Raw genomic sequence first — 26719 nt, forward strand, 5'->3', positions numbered from 1 at the left:
CATAATATTATTTAGTTGTGTTATTCACTATATAGGTTTGAAGTCGGTGCCAATCACTAAGCACTTATTAAACTACGCTATTTTTTGATACAAGAACTACGATTATTTCGATACAAGAACTACCTACTTGCAATTCAATTACATTATTCGCAACATTGGCTATTTTCGATATAAAAACTACACTACTCTTGGTGTAAGTCCTACGCTTATAAATCATCTCATTCACTCAATAAATGTGTGAAGATGTGTATTACGTATTGAAAACTTCATTAGTAGCTTCGTTTAAAATCAAATTCAGTATGCTTTCGGCACTAAAAATAAGAACCTACTTTTCCGTTTTTGAAGTCGGTTTTTTTAATGTAGTCTTAATAGTTTTTAACCTACGTAGTTTTTTTGTTTGACTGGGAATCGCTCTAAAGTCGCTTCTGTTCAAGAGTTTACTTAACACGCTCGTCGCTTCGCTCCTCGCTACCTATTTGAATATTTACGCCGGCCGCTGACGTGAATTGCTCGCTTCGCTCGCTTGGCTAGTGCGGTAGTTCAAAAGTTAACCTAACTCGCTCGTCGCTTCGCTCCTCGCTACTTCTTTGAATATTTACGCCGGCCGCTGACGTGATTGGCTCGCTTCGCTCGCTTGGCTAGTGCGGTAGTTCAAAAGTTAACCTAACTCGCTCGTCGCTTCGCTCCTCGCTACTTCTTTGAATATTTACGCCGGCCGCTGACGTGACTGGCTCGCTTCGCTCGCTTGGCTAGTGCGGTAGTTCAAAAGTTAACCTAACTCGCTCGTCGCTTCGCTCCTCGCTACCAATTTGAATATTTACGCCAGCCGCTGCCGTGATTCGCTCGCTTCGCTCGCTTGGCTCGTGCGGTAGTTCAAAAGTTAATAAATATTTTCTACTCCGGGAGGCTGTCGACCTTCGAGGTTGCGCGGTGCGCGGGCAGCAAGCAGCCCGCGGCGCCGTCTTTTGCCGTTGCTATTCAATTACCCTTCCTACTGTGAAAATTTCCATACAAAATTTTCGAAAAAAAAAATTTCGCTTTTTAACAAAAAAATTTATATGCCTGGAAGCGGACCAGGTTTTGAAGCATTTTTTACTTCGGCGACCCCGACCTAAGTGCCACCGGTTTAGAGAGCCATTGAATTTCGTGATATATGGAAAATGGAAACCAGGGGTCGGAAAGAGATTCTGAGTATGCAGTTTTATAAATATGGCCGATAAAAGCACAAAAGTCAATTTTTAGACCCATCGTAAAGTAACCGGCGCCACCATCTTGCTTTGAAAAATTGGCCGTTTTTGAAAAAAAAATGTCGTCCAATTTGAAATTTCTCAATTGCCCTGGTAGCGCCCCATCTTTCTGATCATTTTATAGTTCTACACCCCCCACCTATCTCGCGCCGTTTCGGAGAGCCGTCGAATTTTGCGTTGTATGGAACTCGGAAACCAGCGGTGGGAATTCAATTATGAGTATCCCACTTTAATGTGCGGCTTGATTAAAGCCCCTGTGCCAAGTTTCAGCGCGATCGGCCCAGCAATGGCCGTTTTAGCATTTGTATGGCGGCGGCCATTTTTTCCGCCATTTTGAATTTTTTTCACTATCTGTGGTAATTGCTCGAGGTCTACTACAAGTTTAGTTTGAGCACCCCAGATGTAGCTGCTACCGTTTGCGCGGGCCGTTGACCGTCTTCGAGAGATGAGGGAAAGTTTAAGATTTCGTATTTTTCTGGATATCCTGGGAGCTGGGCGAGTACGAATGCATCATTGGTGTATTTCTCCGTTGCGCCACCTCGTCTAAATTTACGTTTTTATGTTTGCGCCAAAAATGGAAAAATTCCAAAATCGAGCGACCCACTACGGCTCCCTGGTAGCGTCCCAGGGTGGTGATCATTTTTAGTTCCGGGACCCCCCACCCAACTCGCACCGTTTCCGCGGGCCGTTGGATTTTGCGTTGTATGAAAGTTGGAAACTGGGGCCCGGAGCCACTCGAACGGGGCACCGATCGATTCGCCGGCTCGAACAGAGCACGTGTGCCAAATTTGAGACGTAAGGATTCATAAACGGCGATTTTGGCAAAGTACGGCGGCCATCTTGTTTTCGCGAAAATCCCCATTTTTCCACCCCCCCTGGTAATCGCCACCAGTTCTGAGCATTTTTTGTTCAGACACCCCCCCTCCAGGTGTCACCGTTTCTGCGCACCTCCAGGGGTCCACTCGGTTTTCGAAGATGATCGAGATCGCTATATTTTTCCTCTGGTCGCTCGGCGAACCTCTACACGTTCACGTCGTTATCCCCCCCACTTTCCGCGTAGTTTCCGAGAAAAGCGATGTCAGTGAGTGAGTGAGTGGTAGTGTAGCTTTATATATTATAACTAGCTGGTGCGTTGTGCGCGGGCTGCAAGCAGCCCGCGAGCCCCTTTTGCCCCTGGGTTGAAGCAATAGGGCAGTCATTAGAAAATGTGTTAGAATTCCAAGTCCATTTGTAATTTTCTGCTAACCGCGATTCCACAGTCAATCGGAAGTGCTTATAAATTCCCCATTCAAATATTTTCTATTCTGAAATGCTGTCGACCTTCGAGGGCGCGTGGTGCGCGGGCTGCAAGCAGCCCGCGGTACATCCCAGGGACAAGAATCTTCACTCAATTGAAAATGCATTAAAATTACCAGCCAATTTGCAATTTGCTAACTGCGATTCCACAGTCAATCGGAAGTGCTTATAAATTCCCCATTATAATATTTTCTATTCCGGGAGACTGTCCACCTTCGAGGGTGCGTGGTGCGCGGGCTGCAAGCAGCCCGCGAAGCATCCCAGGGCAGAAATCTTCAGTCAGTTGAAAATGCATAAAAATTCCCCGTCAATTTGTTAATATCTGCTAACAGCGATTCCACAGTCAATCGGAAGTGCTTATAAATTTCCCATTCAAATATTTTCTATTCCGGGGGGCTGTCTACCTTCGAGGGTGCGTGGTGCGCGAGCTGCAAGCAGCTCGCGGCTCATCCCAGGGCAGAAATCTTCAGTCATTTGAAAATGCATTTGAATTTCCTGTCCATTTGTTACATCTGCTAACAGCGATTCTACAGTCAGTCGAAACTGTTTCATCATTTTGAGGTGTCTAATCGATAGCGGGCTTTGTGACTTTTCATAATAAACTGTTAAAGAGTTTACTTAACACGCTCGTCGCTTCGCTCCTCGCTACTTCTTTGAATATTTACGCCAGCCGATGACGTGACTGGCTCGCTTCGCTCGCTTGGCTAGTGCGGTAGTTCAAAAGTTAACCTAACTCGCTCGTCGCTTCGCTCCTCGCTACTTCTTTGAATATTTACGCCAGCCGATGACGTGACTGGCTCGCTTCGCTCGCTTGGCTAGTGCGGTAGTTCAAAAGTTAACCTAACTCGCTCGTCGCTTCGCTCCTCGCTACTTCTTTGAATATTTACGCCGGCCGATGACGTGACTGGCTCGCTTCGCTCGCTTGGCTAGTGCGGTAGTTCAAAAGTTAACCTAACTCGCTCGTCGCTTCGCTCCTCGCTACTTCTTTGAATATTTACGCCGGCCGCGGACGTGACTTGCTCGCTTCGCTCGCTTGGCTAGTGCAATAGTTTAAAAGTTAACCTAATTCGCTCGTCGCTTCGCTCCTCGCTACTTCTTTGAATATTTACGCCGGCCGCTGACGTGACTGGCTCGCTTCGCTCGCTTGGCTAGTGCGGTAGTTCAAAAGTTTACCTAACTCGCTCGTCGCTTCGCTCCTCGCTACCTATTTGAATATTTACGCCAGCCTCTGCCGTGATTCGCTCGCTTCGCTCGCTTGGCTCGTGCGGTAGTTCAAAAGTTAATTAATATTTTCTACTCCGGGAGGCTGTCGACCTTCGCGGTTGCGCCGTGCGCGGGCAGCAAGCAGCCCGCGGCGCCATCTTTTGCCGTTGCTATTCAATTTCCCTTCCTACTATGGAAATTTCCATACAAAATTTTCGAAAAAAAAAAATTCGCTTTTTACCAAAAATTTTTATGTGCCTGGAAGCGGACCAGGTTTTGAAGCATTTTTTACTTCGGCGACCCCGACCTAAGTGCCACCGGTTCAGAGAGCCGTTGAATTTCGTGATGTATGGAAAATGGAAACCAGGGGTCGGAGAGAAATTCTGAGTATGCAGTTTTGTAAATATGGCCGATGAGAGCACAGAAGTCAATTTTCAGACCGATCGTAAAGTAACCGGCGCCACCATCTTGCTTTGAAAAATTGGCCATTTTTGAAAAAAAAATGGCGTCCAATTTGAAATTTATCGATTGCCTTGGTAGCGCCCCATCTCCTTGATCATTTTTTAGTTCTACACCCCCCACCTATCTCGCGCCGTTTCGGAGAGCCGTCGAATTTCGCGTTGTATGAAACTCGGAAACCAGCGGTGAAAACTCGATTATGAGTATGCCAACTTAATGTGCGGCTCGATTAAAGCCCCTGTGCCAAGTTTCAGCGCGATCGGACCAGCGATGGCCATTTTAGCATTTGTATGGCGGCGGCCATTTTTTCCGCCATTTTGAATTTTTTTCACTATCTGTGGTAATTGCTCGAGGTCTACTCCAAGTTTAGTTTGAGCACCCCAGATGTAGCTGCTACCGTTTGCGCGGGCCGTTGACCGTCTTCGAGAGATGAGGGAAAGTTTAAGATTTCGTATTTTTCTGGATATCCTGGGAGCTGGGCGAGTACGAATGCATCATTAGTGTATTTCTCCGTTGCGCCACCTCGTCTAAATTTACGTTTTTATGTTTGCGCCAAAAATGGAAAAATTCCAAAATCGAGCGTCCTACTACGGCTCCCTGGTAGCGTCCCAGGGTGGTGATCATTTTTAGTTCAGGGACCCCCCACCCAACTCGCACCGTTTCCGCGGGCCGTTGGATTTTCCAATGTATGAAAGTTGGAAACTGGGGCCCGGAGCCACTCGAACGGGGCGCCGATCGATTCGCTGGCTCAAACAGAGCACGTGTGCCAATTTTGAGACGTAAGGATTCATAAACGGCGATTTTGGCAAAGTACGGCGGCCATCTTGTTTTCGCGAAAATCGCCATTTTTCCACCACCCCTGGTAATCGCCACCAGTTCCGAGCATTTTTTGTTCAGACACCCCTCCTCCAGGTGGCACCGTTTCTGCGCACCTCCAGGGGTCCACTCGGTTTTCGAAGGTGATCGAGATCGCTATATTTTTCCTCTGGTCGCTCGGCGCACCTCTACACGATCACGTCGTTATCCCCCCCACTTTCCGCGTAGTTTCCGAGAAAAGCGATGTCAGTGAGTGAGTGAGTGGTAGTGTAGCTTTATATATTATAACTAGCTGGTGCGTTGTGCGCGGGCTGCAAGCAGCCCGCGAGCTTCCGTGTGCTCCAAGAGTTTTAACAAACGATGTTGTTTTTTTTATCTATAATTATTCTAGCTATCATCAGCTCTTGGACTATAGCAATATAATTTCTAATTTTTATTTTGTCAGAAAAAAAAGTCCAAGACAACACTTACTCAATTAAACAAACAAGTACTTAATCGCAATTCATCGTTTCATAATCATAAAAAAAATATATAACTATATAGGGTATAATATATTATGACAAAAAACGCTAAGAGATCATTGATGTAAAAAAAATACACCGAAATTGTATGTTTTTTCTATTATAATCATTATACAATTATACATGTTTCAACAACAAAATGTAATTGGCAATGTAATTTGTGTATTTTTGTTGTATGTACATACTTATAGTTGTACCAACTAAAAAGAAAATAGCAAACTGACACATTTTTTAACTTAAATATATGTAATACCTGTATATTTATACTGTGTTACATCAATCTTTAATATTGTTATTATGATATATTATATATTGAAGAATAATAATTGAAAAAATAATGTTTAAAAATCTTACACCACCATACTTCATAATTTGATCGATATTCATCTGTGATATTCATTAATCATATATGTACTATGTACTACCCTATTTTTCTTATTTAATTGAAATGAAAATAATGAAATAAATTTATTTGTCCATTATATGATTTACAATTAATGTACGACAGTGGGTCCCAAACTAAGTGAAATACTTGTGTCTTGGGACCCTGAGTTGCGCTTCTTGGTTATATACATATACATATACATATATATATATATATATATATATATATACAATTAAAAGTATAAAAAAGCGAAATATAAGAAAAAATAAATAAATCAATGTTCAGTTTTCGAGCAGCCTAGTCTTTAAATATATTAAACATTATAATACAAAATTTAAACATCACTAATTTCTCTTTCAGTTTTGAAATAATGAAAATAGAAGATTGAAATTATTTAATGAAAAAGTGATCTCGGCAGAACGTGTTTTTAAAAGATACAATACAAAATTAGATACCTAAATAATGTGTTTTAATTTCATTGAACATATTCATATACCTACAAATAATGATTACCTCTTGTCTTGTTTAAAAACTAACAAAAAACTGAATTATATAAACAAGTAGGTACTCCTGTGGAGTGTAGCTGATATTAAAATTAAATGTTAAGTAGGTAGGTAGTTCGTTATGTAAAACCTCGAAATAATAGTTTATCGTTATTTTTTCTTATCTAGTTACATTAAATTGACTTTGTTGATTTTTAATTGAAGTTGTATTCTCAATATTTCTAGTCCCTTAGATATTTTAGTAATTTAGCTGCAAGCCAATACTTTAAATAGTAGTTAGGACCATTAATATAACTTAGTTAAAAATCTTAAAATTTTCATTTGTCAATATCATTCATCAGTGTTATATTGTATGTTCTATCATTTATCAGTGTTTTTTAATTCTATCATTTTATAATCCTCGTAGTGCCTTTTTTAATTAATGTACCTACTGAATTAGGTGTTAGGAAGATATACCTAAGTTTATTATAAAAAAATATAACCGGCCAAGTGCGAGTCGGGCTCGCGCACAAAGGGTTCCGTAGCAGCAAATATAATAAATTACAGTTAAATCAACCTATCTCAAAAACTATAAGAGATACTTTGATCAAACCAAAAATCGTTGAAAGAGTTAATTAGCATGCATCACCTCTATTTTTTTTAGAATTTTATACCCCGTAGTTATAAAAATAGAGGGGGGGGGACATACTTTTTACGACTTTGAGAGCTGATATCTCAAAAACCGTTCACTTTAAGAAAAATGTTTTTTAGAAAACTTTATATCATTTTAAAAGACCTTTCCATTGATACCCCACACGGGTATGTACATCGAAAAAAAAAATTTCATCCCTCAGTTACATGTATGGGGGGCCCCACCCCCAATTCTTTTTTTTACTATTTAGTGTCATATTTTTGTAGCGGTTCATACAACACATATTCCCATCAAATTTCATCACTGTAGTACTTATAGTTTCCGAGTAAATCAGCTGTGACAGACGGACAGACGGACAGACGGACAGACGGACATGACGAAACTATAAGGGTTCCGTTTTTGCCATTTTGGCTACGGAACCCTAAAAAATATAGTTATTTATATCAGTTCCATCTGTCGGTTTGCAATGATTAATTTGTTAAGTTCTTCATACACTGTTTATTGAATCGAACATGTGAATAATGATTTTAGTAGTTCATTTCTATGTGTTTCTATGGCATACTTAGATCATTAAGTAAATGGCATAAGAAAAAGCTAATTTTAAGTAGGTAATAAGTACTAAACATTGTCTTGTGTGATATAGATGATAGGCAATTTATCTAATCAAAACTTTAATTATTTAAATAATAAAACAGCTATCTTCATAGATTATTTACATATTATATCAAAATTTAGTTTCATAAAATCAATAATAATAATTATTTTTGAATTGCGAATAAAACAACAATAATTGAAACTAAAATGGTTTTATTAACATGACTATATTATTCAACTAATGGTAACAGTAGTACATTTTTTCATACAACTTAAATAAAATCTATACATAAAAAAAACGTAGGAAAATACACTTGAATATTTTTTGGGTGCGATTTACAAAATAATAATCGAAGCAAAAAATATGCTACCCCGGGCTAGACGTAAACAGTAGTGCATGGATAAACTTAAAATTTTGAATAAATATTATAAAAACAGGTCGGATCAACATATTAAAGGCTAAACATATAATATAACATCTTGCTAAGACCAATAGGAGCGTAACAATGCGGATCTTCCACGGAGCACGATGGTGGTCTGTTTCGTGCTTTCACGTGTTTCTTCTTAGTGACGCTGCTTTGAGCACCTGGCGCGTCTGGCTGAAATTGTTTAAAATATTAATACATATTTTTGTTATCCTTTTTCACATGCATGAGTATGAGTATCAATCAAAAATCAAGAATAGTCCATAATAAAGATTAGATTGAAATTCAATTTATGAATAGATATATATATGAATTCTTGAAAGTCACAACTTTGGTTTTTAACAGCGATGTTTATTATAAAACTTATTGTTTGTGACGAGAGTTTTATAGAGATTTTAATGTATTTTACAACAAATATAGTTAATAGTATAAATTTATAAAAAAATATATTTTGTTCTAATAGTAACAGAGGTTGCATTGAGGAAACTATTTTTGATCAATACTTTATGTAGTTTGATCGTTTCATAAACAAAAATTAGGCCAAAAATATAATTAACATACTTAACTGGTGATTCCATTTTGTACTGATACAAAGCCTGTTTTATATATGTACAATATTTTGACTTCAATTATTCCTTTTATTGGTTGTGTCATTCCTCCTCCTGATGAAACTGTCTTTATGTTATAGAGTAATTTATGGCATTTCTGAAAAAAAAATCCACATTTAATGAAAACCTTCAATTTGTCAAAACTAAATCAAATAATTGGGACCACCACATTGCAGGCAGCTTTCAAATAAAAAAAAGAATTCTCAAAATCGGTTTTCTCAGTGAAAAATTATGATGTAACAACGCGAAAAAGAGAATAAGTCCAATTTCGAAGTCGATTAAAATGTAAATTTAATCATGATGTGTTATTTATTACATTTATGCAGTTTAAATGTTTCACAAACAGGAATTAGGTCAATAAATATATTATTTACTTAACTTGATATTTTTTCTCATCAAAACTTTATATGTAATGTAAAATATTTTGCCCTCAAGTCCTTTTATTGGTAAAATAAGTAGTATCTTTCTTCCTATGGATGAAACTGGTCTTTTATATTTTCCTATTTCTACTGGGAATCAATTGTGGCGTTTCTGAAAAAAAAAAAAAAACATTTATAAAATATTTGATTATCCTCATTTTTTATCACTGGCAATAATTTTAAACGTTTTAATACACTTTTTTTTAAATTTATTGAGAGTTTTGCATCCATACTTTTGTTATCTAAACTTAATCAAGATTTTATGTTTTTTTAATGCTCCTTTTTAGACAAACAGGGAATTATGCCAAACAAATATAATATACTTAACTTGTGATTTAATGTTGTCATATTAAACCTATTATTTTGTGTTGTTTGTCCGTCTTCTGCGATCTGGAAAATATGAAATATATAAGTTGTATCATAAATTTAGAAAGATAATAAGAAGATTATAAAAGATAATATAAACCTATGACAAATATCCGCAGAAAGGAACACTGTTTTCAATTTTTTTGACTGGCAGCGAGGTGTTTCACATTTTACTGAGCAAATTAAATCTGAAACTTTCTGTATTAATGCAAAACTACCACCTCCTCCTTTATCCAGGCTTGGGACTGGCTGCGATGAGGTAGAATAAAATAATCTCATAAAATTTATTCTATTCACCCTCAAACACAGGCGGAGTTACCTAACTACCGTCTAAGTACTCGATATACACTAATTACTACTATTATACTTAACTATAAAAGAAATAAAAATTGTAAAGTGTGTATATGATTGACACGTGTTTAAGTAAAGCGTTATGCGTGTAATAAAATAAAATTAAATAAATATAACCATGATTCTATCAAAAATACATACTTAGGTATACACGTAAATAAAATGTATGAATAAAATATCTACATTCTACATCAATAATTTACACGATCTAAATTAATTTACTCTAGTTTACTCTAGTCTATATACCTATAAACTAAACTTAATTGATTTTATGTACACAAAAATATAGTTTGTGTTGTGCATGTAAGTTTATGTTAAAAAACAAAATTGATTGATCTACATAGAAAATTGAAGCATAGCGAGACAAAATATTTAAATATTACTGTAAAATGCGCTCAGCGAATGTAAAAGTACGATATTAGAAGTAATGATGTAGCGCGTTGTACTGTAAATATACGTCGGACGTGATGCAATTTATAAAAATGAAATGATAGCCCTTCGAATATAGAATAACGATGGATCATGAAAGACGATAGCGGGCGCTTTTAGTCCAACGGAAGGAATGGATCCGCGGACGGTACCGGGCCGGTGTCGGGCGGAGCTGCGCGCGAGCGGCCTCGCTCGGCGGCGAGACGTGGCCGGGCCGGCGCGCGCCGCGGCGGGCGCAGCAGCGGCTCTGTCGCAGAGGCGAGTGCGGTGCCCTAAGTCGCTTTGCATTGGCGCTGCGTCGCGCCTGCAGTGATGGCGGTGGCTAGATGTAGACAGTGTCGAAACAATAGAATATTACGATTGATAATGCGGGGCGTTTCTCTCAAGTTATATGTATTAATATTTATATTACATCTCATATTATAATATGTCATAATTGTGCTAACCTAACCAAAATATTTGCGTATTTGAAAAAAAAAAATGGACAGATCACGGATACACAAAATAAAAACAATTTTATGTTCCTATAAATAATTGTTATTTATTTTAAGTATCAAATTTGATAAATGTTTTTATTTTTTTATTTTTATTAAGAATTTCCAACAAAGAAAACATAATTTATAAACTCGTAATTAATACTAAAATAGCTTATCGTATAATAACAATATATGTTTCTTTACTTATAGGAAATTACAACAATCGTATATTTAAACGGATAGCAATATCATGTTAGTTTAATGAAAAAATGAAATACAATTTCTGATGCAGGAAATACAAACAAACAAATAATAATTTACCAAAGTAGATCCAAAACAAATTTGCAATAATATCGTTTTTACTAATATTACTAATTACTAATTAAAAAACTAATGCTGACTACTATTATTTGTAAATAGTATGGTGCTTATCGACATGTTTCATTGAAATGTTTATTAAGAATACGCTTGAATACCGCAAGTGAATTGTGAAATATATCAATTTCACGCGACTTTGCTGCAACAACGTTGTACTCATGAGTAAGTCTAACTATCGGGGAATGCTTCCTTAAGTTTGTTCGAAATGGAGGAGTTCTGAGTATAGCGCAGGGATATCGAGGGATCCTGGCGGGGACATTAATACATATTCTGCCCAATAATTCAGAAGAATCAATACAATTATTAATTATTTTATATAAGAAAAATATATCTAACATTGTACGTCGAGATTTTAAGCTCAACATCTTGAAGTTATTGAGTCTGTCCAGATAACTTGTGCAGGTTTTACCAATTCCAGTTCTGAATGCTAGACAACGGACCAGTAATTTTTGTAAACGCTCGATCCGAATTATATGCGTTTGATAAGATGGGTTCCAGACTGTACAACAATACTCCAGACGACTACGAACGAAGTTGTTGTAAAGTACAAGCGCTGTTTTAGGATCCTTGAATTCTTTGGAGCACCGTAGGATGAAGCCAAGCGATCGATATGATGCAGCCAATATGTTGTAGTAGTGAGATGTAAAACGTAATTGTTGAGTGAATGTTATCACTATCATGTAAACAAAATTTAAATGGACATGTTTATTAATATTATTTTATTAATATACCGTGAAATATTCACAAAACGAAAGATGTCGTTTACTTTAAAAGTCAAAGCAGTATCATGAAAGGTCGGGAACCTTCAGATGCTGGGAAATGTTACCCAGGCATTTTTTTTTCTCTTTTTCATATAAATCGCATTTTACTTTTCCAAAAAGCTGGTACATCTCAGTAAAATGAGCATTCTTTCGATTTCTTTTGCTGCAAAGATTTCGTAGTGGGATTATGTTGTAGGCAATAAAAAGACAAAAAAAGCAAAACAGAATACCTATTGTTCATTGACTATTAAATAAAAATAATCATACTTTTACATTTAAGTTGTGCTTTAAATTCAGTGATTTAACTTTATTTATGGTTATTTCCGAGATACCAAATTAGGCTTATTTTTCCGAAATTAACCGAATAGAAATAATATTTATTAACTATCAAATTATGTGGTAATATAAAATGTGCTAACCCTAAGCTTCTTTTGATGCTGAGCAATGTTGTAAAATATAGATCGCTACATTATTAGGTAATTTTGCCCATCATTGTAACTTTTGTTTAAAACAACCTTCAGTGGTAGTTATAATATTTCAAACGTTATTTAATGACATATTATGAGTAAAAGAAACCTGTGTTTTCGCCATCATGCACAAACTATCAACTTGAATTTTCACCATTTTTTTTTTCCCGCGAAATGACACATGATATTCAATGAGTTACAACAAGTCGCTGATTTAAATTAGCGACACACACAATAGGCAGTGTTGACAGACAAATTAACCAACTATTTTACACCAAATACTTTGAATGTTGCCAAAGTATGAAGGTATTTTTGCAATTTAAAAAGTGACTTATGAATTGATCTTCGGGCAAAGATATCCTTGGTAAAAAAATCACAATAAGACACTATGCATTTTCGAAGTAATTATGATATTGATTAATTGTTTTTGATAATGTAGTTTTTTTTTGCGTTGGAAAATATTCAAGAATATGGTTATCATACTAACAAAAGATGTAGTATTTCATACATTTTACATTGTCTTAATAAAATATTGTAAATAACAAAAACTTATAGGTGATACGTAAACATAAATGTTCTACTTATGTATCTAATAAAAACTAAAATTATATTTTATAGATATATTATATGCATGTGAAAAAAGCAATTGATTGTACTTAGTTAGTATAACAATTCTTCAGTTCTCGATAGGTTTGGAGTTTGTACGATAACCGTACTTACTACATAGTCACTTTAATTATTTTAAGCAAGCAAGCAATGAAATGTTTCAATTTACAAAATAAATAACCAGTCGACCAGCTGTATTCCAACATTAGGTACATTAAGATAAAATGTATTTTACATAATGATAGTATGTACTTTATATACAATGAGTTCTTAATATTACAGGTTAACGTTGACTTTTTTTTAAATTACACATAGTATAAACTATAACGTATTAAGAAGAATTTAGAGAAGATATAAAGAAGAGAAAGAAGAATAGGCACAGTGGTGTAATTAAATAACACGAAACGAAAAGGGCGAGTTACATAAGAAGGTATAGCGAAAAAATAGAAGGGTTGCCTGATACTTTAATTCAATAAAGTTTCTCTCGAAGAAGAGAAGGCAGAGTAAAAGTAAGGAAGAAAGTTTTTATTTTTGCAATACGAATTACAATATTATAACTTTAATTTATTTTAAAATAACTGTTGACAACGTAACGTGTATGTAAATATTTTTTTTTTTCATAAGTACATAATAATCGACAACCAACATTTGTTTTAAACTTTAGTTCCATTTAAAACGAGATGAAAGAATAAATTTATACGAATACATTTTTTTATACTAAATTATAAAATAAATCTTGATCTTGCCTGATTGAGGTGATTCAAAATACTGGAATTACTAAATAAACGCTATTCACATATATATCGAACTATTCCACCATACTTCAATACTGAATACAGTCAAGTATTTTTATGTAGGTAAATTAAAATTCATTAACTCCACTTGCTTGCAGGATCCGTGCGATCAACCCCACCGGGTGAGACCCTTTTGGGAAGCCCAGCGAGTGCGATCAGCAACCGGATAGAATTCATGTTCTTGTTTGGATGTCGTTTCAGAAAATATTATCATACAAATCAATCATAAAAGCATAGCCTTCAGTGTTGTATTTGATGTCGTTAATATTAGGATTTTAGTTTCATGTTCGTTCGGTTATAATTTGCACTTCAGTTTAGTTCCAAAACTTTGTGACCTCACATACGACGGCAACTGGATCATAATGCCATTTTTTTTAATTACATATATTATATTTACCGTGAACTTTCACTGTGATAGTCAATTTTCTTTGGCTTTTATCAAGGATTTTGTCCACTTACGACGTTTCCTTTGGTGAACAGAAAATTTCTTTTGTCAGCTTCGAGACATTTTTGGAGTGAGAAAAAGTCATCATGTCACTCATGTTTGTTTGGCTATTGCGTCTGACCAATGTTTTCATTGCTTTCTATAATAGTAAAATGGCTATGACTGTTTATTATAATAGTAAAATGGCTATTTTAATTAAATAACGTATGTAATTCCAGTATTTGTTTCTTGTTTCGTTGATGCGGCAAATATATTCTTGATGTTCTATCATTATTTTTTTTTGTTATTTTTTTTTGTTCTTTTTAGTGTTTTTTTTTGTATATTTTTTTTTTCTGATATTTTTTTTTTGTTTTTGTTCTTTTTTGTGTGTTTTTTTTTTGTATATTTCTTTTTTCTGATATTTTTTCTGATATTTTTTTGGTAGCTATTAAACAATTTGCCGTTTTAAATAGAATAATTAAAAATACATTTTAATTTATGAAAATTAAAGGCATACGAAATAATCTAAGAAGTAAAAATTCCACCCTTTATATTATTTACGTTAGTAACAAACGCTTGAATTTATTCGATGTGATGAATAACCATATTCTTGTTACAATATTTTTTACATAAAATACTCGTAAATGCATATGCATGCTTTGCGCAGGTGTGATTATTATAATATATAATCTGTAATCAAAGTTTCAATTTATGAGGATTCGGGTATAATTTACAATTTAAGTACTGAAAATGTTGTATATTATAATACCCAATCATAAGCTTTGCTTTGAATAGAAAAGAGGAGACAAGATGTACCTCTTATGTTTTATGGTGCTGAGTTTATATTTCGATACTTATAATAAAATAATGTTGATGATTGTTCCTTTATCTCCTCAAGAAGCATAGGGCTTCAGTATATAGTTCATTCAGTAGATAAATAATAAATTAATACTAATAAAATATTCATAGATAAATTAATATAGTGGTTGGGTACTGAAAATGTGATGATTGGCGTACAGGGGGTCATCAGCTTTGCTTTGAACAACACTTCAAGCAAAGAGAGACAAGATGTGCAACCAATGCTTTATGGTATCGAGTGTATTTTGATAAATAATAAATTAATACTAAAAAAATATTCATAGGTAAATTAATATAGTGGTTGGGTACTGAAAATGTGATGATTGGCGTACAATGGGTCATCAGCTTTGCTTTGAAGAACACTTCAAGCAAAGAGAGACGAGATGTGCTACCAATGCTTTATGGCATCGAGTTTGTATTTTGATAAATAATAATACGAATAAAATATTCATAGATAAATTAATAAAGTGATTGGGTACTGAAAATGTGATGATTGGCGTACAATGGGTCATCAGCTTTGCTTTGAAGAACACTTCAAGCAAAGAGAGACAAGATGTGCTACCAATGCTTTATGGTATCGAGTGTATTTTGATAAATAATAAATTAATACTAAAAAAATATTCATAGGTAAATTAATATAGTGGTTGGGTACTGAAAATGTGATGATTGGCGTACAATGGGTCATCAGCTTTGCTTTGAAGAACACTTCAAGCAAAGAGAGACGAGATGTGCTACCAATGCTTTATGGCATCGAGTTTTATTTTGATAAATAATAATACGAATAAAATATTCATAGATAAATTAATAAAGTGATTGGGTACTGAAAATGTGATGATTGGCGTACAATGGGTCATCAGCTTTGCTTTGAAGAACACTTCATGCAAATTTTTAAATTGTTAAAATACCTTCATACTTTGGCAACATTCAAAGTATTTGGTGTAAAATAGTTGGTTAATTTGTCTGTCAACACTGCCTATTGTGTGTGTCGCTAATTTAAATCAGCAACTTGTTGTAACTCATTGAATATCATGTGTCATTTCGCGGGAAAAAAAAAAAATGGTGAAAATTCAAGTTGATAGTTTGTGCATGATGGCGAAAACACAGGTTTCTTTTACTCATAATATGTCATTAAATAACGTTTGAAATATTATAACTACCACTGAAGGTTGTTTTAAACAAAAGTTACAATGATGGGCAAAATTACCTAATAATGTAGCGATCTATATTTTACAACATTGCTCAGCATCAAAAGAAGCTTAGGGTTAGCACATTTTATATTACCACATAATTTGATAGTTAATAAATATTATTTCTATTCGGTTAATTTCGGAAAAATAAGCCTAATTTGGTATCTCGGAAATAACCATAAATAAAGTTAAATCACTGAATTTAAAGCACAACTTAAATGTAAAAGTATGATTATTTTTATTTAATAGTCAATGAACGATATTCTGTTTTGCTTTTTTTGTCTTTTTATTGCCTACAACATAATCCCACTACGAAATCTTTGCAGCAAAAGAAATCGAAAGAATGCTCATCTTACTGAGATGTACCAGCTTTTTGGAAAAGTAAAATGCGATTTATATGAAAAAGAAAAAAAAAATGCCTGGGTAACATTTCCCAGCCTCTGAAGGTTTCCGACCTTTCCTGATACTGCTTTGACTTTTAAAGTAAACGACATCTTTCGTTTTGTGAATATTTCTCGGTATATTAATAAAATAATATTAATAATCATATCCATTTAAATTTTGTTTACATGATAATGATAACATTCACTCAACATTTATCAAATTTGATACTTAGAATAAATAACAATTATTTATAGGAACATAAAATTGTTTTTATTTTGTGTATCCGTGATCTGTCCATTTTTTTTCAAATACGCAAATATTTTGGTTAGGTTAGCACAATTATGACATATTATATGAGATGTAATATAAATATTAATACATACAACTTGAGAGAAAAACCCCGCATTATCAATCGTAATATTCTATTGTTTCGACACTGTCTACATCTAGTCACCGCCATCACTGCAGGCGCGACGCAGCGCCAATGCAAAGCGACTTAGGGCACCGCACTCACCTCTGCGACAGAGTCGCTCCTGCGCGTCCCACGGCCGACCGCCGGCTCCGGAACTCACGACCTACCGCCTTGCAGAGGACTCTCGACACGCATTTCCACCTGTCACCGAGCCGATAAGGTCCATTCAAATCCATTTAAATTCCTATGAACCAAGCAGCTGCTATGACTTTACATATCCATAACATTATTATATATAAGAAAAGTTCAGTCAATTTTATAAATTACTGTCACCGTCACTGACATATAAATACTCGACAATGCGCATACAACCTTAAAACCAATAACAAACTTATACAAATTCGCTCTCGCATTTTACTTTAATACAAATAATTTGTTACACAGTGTTTCAACTTTAACGTAGAATCAATTCGTTTTTTAATGTTAGCGTCGTGATGATAAGAGTTCATAAAAAAATACGCACAATGTAAACGTTGGCAACATGATTTGATTTTAATAATTGATTTCTGATATAGAACGGAGGTGAACAATTTCATTCCAGGAAGCCGAGTGTGTAATGCTTGCAAGTGTAACTCGTCAATCTACCAAGCAAAGTGAATAGTGTAATGCATGGTGGGAAATCCCTAAAGTAACTGTGGAATGACGACGTTATTTACGTAAGGTTTACCGTTAATTAATTTTTCCCTATGTACAAGAAGCATTAAATCGTTCCTATCCCGTACGCGACCTAATGCCACGTACAACTGTCCGTGACTAAATACGTCCGATCTTAAATCTATGCCGACCCTATTAATAGTTTGACCTTGACTCTTATGAATGGTCATTGCATAACACACCTGAAGGGGAAATTGCAATCGACACATTTCTATTGGACTATTATGATCAATGGGGGCTTTAAACATGATTCGCGGTATAAAAAACAATTCGGCTATTCCCGGTTTGCGAACTGTTATTAATCGAGGTGAAGTCGCTTCGATTATAACTTTTGTACCATTAACTAAATGATCTGAAAAACTAAGGTTACGAATTATTATACAAATACATCCTACTTTTAAAGTGAGATCGTGTTCTGGTATACCTTTAGGGTGCATACTATTCAACACGTCAACGCCTAAATACAATTCGTCAGTGTCATCCGTAGCCGTTTTATCTACTGAATAGAAATGTAAAAGGTCGCCTGGCAAACGGTCTAATACAGTCCTATTTATTTCTCTAATATTGGAGTTGTGTGTCGAAAGAATGGCCCTACCTATACAAACTTCTGGCTCGTTTTCTAAAAGGAAATCCGAAAATACAAAATTAATTAACTCATTTAAATCAGTAGTAAATGATAAAAGTGAAAGGTCTATTAAATTTTGACAAGATCTACCGACCTTTACCGAATGTAAAGGCAAATTATTTGAACCTATTTTAAGTAAAAAATCGGAAAAAACACTATCTTCACTACACCTCTGAGGTGTAGTTAGTGAAAACGTCTTTAAACTCTGCCATAAGGGCGATGATTTAACTGAAGCATTAAATATATCAGAATGACACTTGGCGTTCGTAACTACGGGCGGAATCTGACGAAAATCTCCGGCAAAAATGATAACCTTTCCCCCGAAACTTTTATTAGACTTTGTCAAGTCTTGCAAAGACCTATCTAACAAATGAATGAGGTACTTGTGTACCATCGGCGCTTCGTCGTAAATGATTAAATCGGAGTGTAGTATGAGTTCAGCTCTCTGGGTTCCGTTTGTTACATACCAATAGCCTAAATCGTCAATAGCGCTTAACGGATACTTAAACATACTGTGCGCAGTCATACCGCCGTCATAGTTCTGCGCGGCAATACCTGAACTCGCTGTGCATAAAACTACACCGTTGAGTACGCCCCTCACGTACGCTGCTATCGTATTTAATAGCAACGTTTTACCAGTGCCTGCCGGACCGTCTATATAAATAGCACTTTCGTTACTATTGCGAAAACCGTGATCAGTGAGCAAATTTTGCACATATTCGAACACTTGCCGCTGGTCATGAGACAGCTTGGGCGTCCAAACATCCACAAATTCGCGTAACCCGTCTGCATCGTGTAGAGCCTTCTCACGACCTAGTTCGGTGGTGTCATCGTGCGCGTCAGGCAAACCTTGCTCTAACAAACACGAACCATGTTTTCGCAATAGACGGTCAATTTGAACCAAGGCCTGGGTGTACGCTCTATCCGGATCGTTATTTACGCGGTTAAGTATATCTTCAGCTAGCTCATTTTTAAATTTTTCCCACAGTGTCGCTACTGCTACCCCGTTAACAGCCAATAATACGAAAAAGTTACGCAGGCGTGGTCCGGTCAAAAAACATGAAGCTTCCTGCATAGCTATCTCGTATTCGGCTTCATCGTTGGCGATACCAACGGCTTTAGCGGCCTCCTGGAATGTGTTACAATTTGGACCACCCAAGTTATAAAGATCCCTGTAACTACGGCAGGGGTGTAAAGCTAACAGTAATCTTAAATAAAATTGTTCACCTCTGTTGGGCGCGACCCAAAATAAACGCGTCACTATTTCTCCCCTCTGTCTTTTCGTCAAAAATTTGCCGTTGGTCATATTATAAATGGTTGTATTTTTTGTTGAGGGGCGGCTGGAATGAACGATATACCTCTCGTAAAAATCTAAATATGTTAAACTATCGAATTCTTCACCGAGGGGACGATTAAAATACGTGACGAGATCCGAATCAGAATTCTGAACTGCACGCGCTTCATTTCCCGCCTTAAAAAAAATTGATTGATGATTTTCTAAATGCACGTCTAACATCTTTACAGTAGGCTCACGTCCCGTGACGTCAAACTCAAAAACTCTCCAAGCAGCCTCACCAGAACCGATGTATCGTTTTGTGACGTACTGTTCTATTTCGTTATTTTTTAGTTCATCTGGAACAATGGCGACTCGAGCCTCGTCTGGACCTTTAGTCATATATTTAAAGAGATATTTAATGACTGTTCGAGTGGACACTGATTCTAAATTTAAATGGCAATCATATCTAAGAAGAAGTGCAGCGTTGTATGGTACTATCCACAAATCACTAATTTCTACATCCCTCCCTCTGTATTTAATAGTGGCTGTATTCTTACTGTTACGCTTTAAGTTAATAAACCCTTTATCATTACAATATGTGACTTCTGTCTCTGGTTTTGGGAAATAGCTTGTACATTTTTTTTTTTCACTATCCCAACATTTTAAATCTGTCCTATGCGGCGGACCGCATGGACCATGTACCATGTAATCTAAAACAGCTTTTCTTAATTTTCCATCAACTTCTGAAGCGTCAGGAATATCTGCTCTAATAAATTTATCCACATCAGTACCGTGAACGGGGCCACCACCCTCGACTGCAAAACAGATATGAGCGTGTGGTAATCCCCGTTTTTGGAACTCTATTACATATAAAATATAAACAATTTTACCAAACCAAACCCCTGTGCGTAGATCCCTCAAAAGTTGTTGCAATTTAATGTTAAAAACTCTAGCACAAATTGAAGGCGTATTATGATGACCTGTTGTTGAATTTTGTATTTCAGGCCATTTGGGATTGCAAGTTAAAGTTAAAAGAAAAGATGGCAATCCTAATCTGTTAACTACTGCCATAGCATCCATATACTTTTGCTTCATATATCTAGGCCCCCCCGTGTAACTACTTGGCAAATAGACTCTACCAGGCACAACCCCACCCTCTCCTCGGATAGTCTCATCTACACTGATCTGCTGTAAAACTGACTCTACTTCTCTTAATGGAGCAGAACGGAGAGCATTATCCGTGTTACCTTTTTGGATGTTATACAGGTAACGAAGTCTTTCTTCTAAAATCCTACATTGCATATCAACTAACCACTCTTCGGACAAACGATTAAAATCGTTGAAACGGGATTCGCTCAGAAGGAGACATCTAACATATTTGTTTTGGGTTAGTTTTGCTCCATTATTGTCCGTTTTGTTAGGAAACCATCCAGGGTTACCGTGCGGATACAATAATGGATATTGAAAAGTTTCATATAGGGGATGCATTATATCTACTGTGTGAGGCTTTTTGTCTCCAATTTTCCAGATTGCAATGGCGCGAGGAATGTAACGCTCCTGCTCATTGCTTATAATGGCAGCAATCTCGTTGCCTAAAGGCATATCACCGAGAATGTTGCCATGTGTGCGTCGTGTGGTGTGCTCAAAAATGAGGTGTGCGTGGTCGGATGGTTCTTGGCTCAGCCGCTTGAAGCACTCTATATAAGGGTTGTGATTATGCAAGAAATTTGTAATCGATCGAATGACAGTTAAATCTAAATTTAAATTTGTAGCGAGGCTCTCTCGCTCACTGTTATCATAGATGTAAAGTCCAGCCGGATTAGTAGTTTCTGAGTACGCAAGATCGAAAACTCTGTGATAAACCCTCCCTTGAATTTTTAAAAATGATACCCCCGTTGTCGGATGTTGAAATCCGTGTGAAACGCCTAAAGCACTAAAAGCAAATAAATTATTATAAGCCCTAGGTTTATGCAAAAAAGAAGGAAAGCTATAAAATGGTTCATTTAAAGGCGGGAAAGTTTGAACGTTATAAGCGCCAGCCCCACAGCACCACTTGATACGATTCTTTTCCTCAAAGAACAATCTAGCATTACAGTGCCTACACAAAAACGCTTCCCTATCTAATAATGAAATGTTTTTAAAACTATACAATTTGACGACAGTTAAGCCGTCGCCACTCTTTGTACCTATTAAATTGTTTGAATTCCGTAATTCAACGTCTAAATTTCGATTAACTTGATTGTACTTATCTACTGCTTGCCTATTAACTTCTGGATTACACTGACTATACTTTTGAACGGCTTGCCTATTAACTTCTGGATTACTTTGACTAAACTTCTGACTGGCCTGCCTATGAACCTCGGGATTGCTCTCGTTATATTTTTGAACTGCTTTCCTATGAATCTCGGGATTGCTCTCGTTATATTTTTGAACCGCCTGCCTATGGATCTCGGGATGATTCTTATTATATTTTGTGACCGCTTTTAAATGAGAATTTGCATCTATAGATCGCCTACCTGGTCGTCCCCTCTTACGTTCTGCTTCTACTGAATTTACTGATGAACTATCCGAATCTACGTTTATATTGTTTTCTTTGTGTGCTTTAGATTTATTGTATTTAACCGGTCTACCGCGTTTCCTACCTACATTACTAACATCGGGTAATTTTGTTATGCAGACAACGGGTGTCAGTGTTGTTAATTTAGGGTCGCGAATATTTTGAATTAAAACTTTTGGTTTTAGGGAATTTAATTTAGGGTCATATTTTGGGGGTATACCTTTATTAACTAAAACTATCGGTTTTAAATTAGACAATTTAGGATCGTCTACAATAACTAATTGGTCGTCTACATTAACTAATTGGTTGTCTACACTAACTAATTCATTAATAATATTGACACTATGAAAATGATCTAAAATAATTTTATGAATTTGATATTGACTACCAAACGCCGGATTCCAAAACAAAAACTTTGCAAGAGTATCTAAATTGTTGCACTGAAAGAGACGTGCAGCTCCTACCGTATGCGAGTTATGGACGTATTTATTATTCGCGTCTACTTTATGGCTATTAAAGATAAAATATATATTATTTGACCTCCAAAAAGATATCGTATTATTAGCGCCGGTGAAAAGGTAGCTATGTGTGGAGTCGTTGTGTGCAGTGTGAAATATTTTATTTTTTAGGATTAATTTTAATTGTAGAGTGTAAGTGGCTATGTCGCTGTCACATGTGGGAAACAGTCCGTTGTCGATCCAACTATCGTTGTCTGCCATCGATTTAATTTTAGCCAAATAGGTCCCTACACGTATATCAGAAGGCAATTCTTCGGGATATAAATGAGGATGATTATGCGCAACCCCAAGTGGTCTTACTTGAATGTATAACATGTCACCAAAGTCTAAAATAGTGTCAATATTTTCCTGAGAAAATACGGCTCTATTTAGAATAGAAGAGTAAACAGCCGCGCATGTTGCCATCGCGACACATTGTGCGTTGTTACCCTTAAACCGGGGATCGGCTTGATGCGTTGACCCTTTAATAATAATTTGACCGATTAAAATAATAATAAAAACAGAATGAGATTTTATCAGGTTAGAAGTAACATAATATTTATATAATGCCGCACAATTTATTTATAATTTGTTAAGCAAATTGAAATGTTCCAAACAAAGAATAATGCGTTGTACCTATGATAATAAAATACAAATCCGTATGAAATATGTTAAAGAAAGTATCCCTAGTGAAATCACTACTTCATTTCTAAAATTTCGTAACACAAAAATATTAAGTCGATTAGATATGGGTTGAGAATGAGATCCAAGATGAAAAAGGAGTCGAAACTACTCTAAAAAAAATACTAAGCTCGCTACGAAATACGAATAGAAAATGTGGCGTCATTCTACCTTACCCCGCAATCTATAAAAAAAATATTCGCGACGATCTACGTTTCAGTATAATATTATACTCGTATAATTAAACATATCTAGAATTATTTATCATGTTAATTTTAATCCTATCAAAACTATGTACTTACGTAATATGATGGAATGTTAGTATTTTATGGAAATAGTTTACATACTGTTATTGGCAATTATTAATTAATCATGTAGGTATACATATATAACTTATATACAAATATCATATCAAAATTAATCTCATTACCTACCAAGTAAAATTCTAGACTCTAGTAGGTATATGATACAACTTAGTCGTCCTTCCGTCTCCTATGTAATTCTAAAACCTGGTTTATAAATCTCGCTTTAATGTTGAAAGTAAGTACCTACCTACATCACTATCACTACATAGTATAAAACAAAGTCGCTTTCTCTGTCCCTATTTCCTTATGTCCCTTTGTATGCTTAAATCTTTGAAACTACGCAACGGACTTTGATGCGGTTTTTTTTAATAGGTAGATAAGAGTGATTCAAGAGGAAGGTTTATATGTATTATAACATCCATTAAATAGTGGAGAAGTACTGTTATTTTTGAGGTTTCTAATGTGATGTCGCAAATAATTTTTTCAAACGCATTTTTTCCGCTTACATTGCAAACGCAGGCTGAACCCTACGAGTTTTATCAATATAATATACTAAGTATGTATTGTAAACATTGAAAAGGTCTATAGAAAAGTCCGTGATGGTTATATATAATATGTATATGTCTATCTCTTATGGATAACCCACAATAACTTTTTTCTGTCATTTACTTTTTACGACAAATAATGGTTAATTTTCGAAGCGATTTTAACTAATACAGCATTAATCCTTAACCAATTAAATACCTTGAATACATTGATAATATTCAAGGTATTTAATATGGCCCTTTACACCGTATGATTTAAGTGAATATTTTCGAAAATATTACAGATTTAAAAATTGCGGGACATAGCGTTTGCGGCGGTACCCGGGCGGTAGGCCGGGGTCGCTAGTTTTCTAATATAATAGTGTAAATTAACTTCGCTACATAATGTGAAGAATGTGAATAATTAATTGAAATTAAACCGAAAATATCAATACTTTATCTATACCCACAGATAAGTTAAAAATAAATAAATATAAAATAAAATATATAATATACGTTCAATTACATACAAATTTTCAAAGCGTCTTTTAAGCGATCAATTATTTTAACTACTCACTGGCAGAAAGCTTTCATTGAAAAGAAAATAGGTAGGTATGTATCCTTATAACATACGTTAAAATACAGAACATTGATTTACCTAACATGTGTTTGAATGATCAGAGACAATTTCATGATTTATAATAATTAATATTTTTACTATTTAAGGAAATTTAAAATTTTAAATAAATTACCTAATATCTAATTTATTTTTATAATAAATATATATCTATCACACAAAATGGCGACCGACGCCGCCCGCGGCGCGCGGCGCGCCCGCTCGTCGCGCGTGTTTATTCGCGATTCCCGCGCAATGCGCATTTCGATTTAAGTAGGTACAACAAATTAGGAAAAAATTAAAAATATATTACCGACTTATTACCTACTCCATTTATACATATTATTATATTTAAAATATTATCTTCTATTCTTTTTTATGTTAAAGAAAATGACTTTATTCTGTAACCTATAAGGTACAAGACACACATGACAACAACGGTAATTACGTAGGTATTAAGATGTTAAACATTAGATACCAATTTTATAAAAAAAAAATCTTTGTTATTAAAAGTAGGTATCAACTTATTCAGAACATTTCAATTTGCACAAAAAAAAGATAAAAGTGATTGATTACCTACCTAACAGAGCCTTATGAAAATATAAGTAGGTATATTAATTGACTTTAAACCTAATAAATTGAATAAAGCTTACCGGTAGCGATGCACGCCATTGCCGCTGCGTTACCGCCATTGTTGCTAGATGATGCTTGGAACATGTTGAGGGACGAAGTCACGTAGAATCTCGAAGTTACTGAAAACGATAAATGAATATTAAAAAAAACAAAGCTTTAAACATCAGACATCACTTGTTTTTATTACTTAAACCATTGAAAAAAAACAAAAGAATAAATCGTCATAAATTGAAATGAAGTCTTTTTATATTTTATAATTACCTAAAGTAATAAATTTAATTGTTAGTAAGAAAAATGTATAAAGACAACAATAAAACTCAAATCATTATCACTCCAAGTACAATATGAGACCAATACTTAATAATAAAATATGTAAATCGACTTACCCTGCGAACAGACGAAATGTTAATGGAAGAGAATTGGCGCGGGCGCGGGGCGTTTCTTTCCCACCGGAAGTTGAAATAATTGCAAACATTACGAAAAAAGTGGGAATAGACAATTTCACAGTTTTATTTTTTTTCTTAATTAAAATATATTTTAATTAATAAGCGATATTTAAAATACGTAATCTAATCTAAAAAATATATTGATATAACGATAAAATAATTTAGAAACATAATAATATGTAAGTATTAAATTAATATCCAACTGTTAGTAATTATGTTTTATTATTTTCATATTTAATTATTTTTCGAAAATATGATATATAGAATATATTAAACACAAATATATTTTTTTAATAATAATAACAACTAACTATGTAATGTTTAATTTATTTTTATTATTACACAATAATTATAGAAGACTGTGTCTATGAATACCTTGAATATTACGTATTATTGTTTTCAAAATTCAAATATAAAAGTCAAATTATGCTTTTTATAAACATAACTAAGAAATCAATATTTTCATAATTATTAAATACAACTAAAATATTTATGAAATTATTTTAAAGTAAACAAAAAACGTATCGTCATAATTAAATTGCAAGTTATTAAATTTTATTCAAGTTTATTCTGATTTGAGAAAAATATATCCAATGCTGCCAACATTATATATTTTTTAGTCATAATAGCAATGTTTTAATTTAAATGCACTTGGAAAAAAGTTATACGTGCTCGTAATTTTTTATTTCATTAAATCTGTTTTATTTTTACGTCATTATATTTCTTTTAAAGATTTAATGAATTAAAGTCTTTCAATTGTTAATGCACTTTTTTACTATTGATACTAATGTCAAATTTTAAATGATCATTGAAACGTCAAATGAATAATTTTATGTCAACAAACA

General features: G+C 34.8%; 1 protein-coding gene and 1 long non-coding RNA gene across 2 annotated transcripts in view; both read right to left on the bottom strand.

The window, feature by feature from the left end:
• Nucleotides 1-26719, bottom strand: part of S1P (membrane-bound transcription factor site-1 protease) — a 60538-nt gene that overhangs the window by 16134 nt on the left and 17685 nt on the right. The gene's annotated exons all lie outside the window — the stretch shown is intronic.
• LOC149911292 (uncharacterized) lies at nt 7990-25551 on the bottom strand. The gene is made up of 3 exons (XR_016457035.1): nt 25449-25551; nt 8642-9497; nt 7990-8254 (listed from the first exon to the last, which is right to left on the bottom strand). It is a non-coding gene; the product is annotated as an uncharacterized LOC149911292 (long non-coding RNA).

Source organism: Colias eurytheme, chromosome 1 (genome assembly GCF_061535395.1).
Source record: "Colias eurytheme isolate Ceu_HAF_F1 chromosome 1, ilColEury1 Martin Lab GWU primary, whole genome shotgun sequence".
NCBI classification, from domain to species: Eukaryota; Metazoa; Arthropoda; class Insecta; order Lepidoptera; family Pieridae; genus Colias; species Colias eurytheme.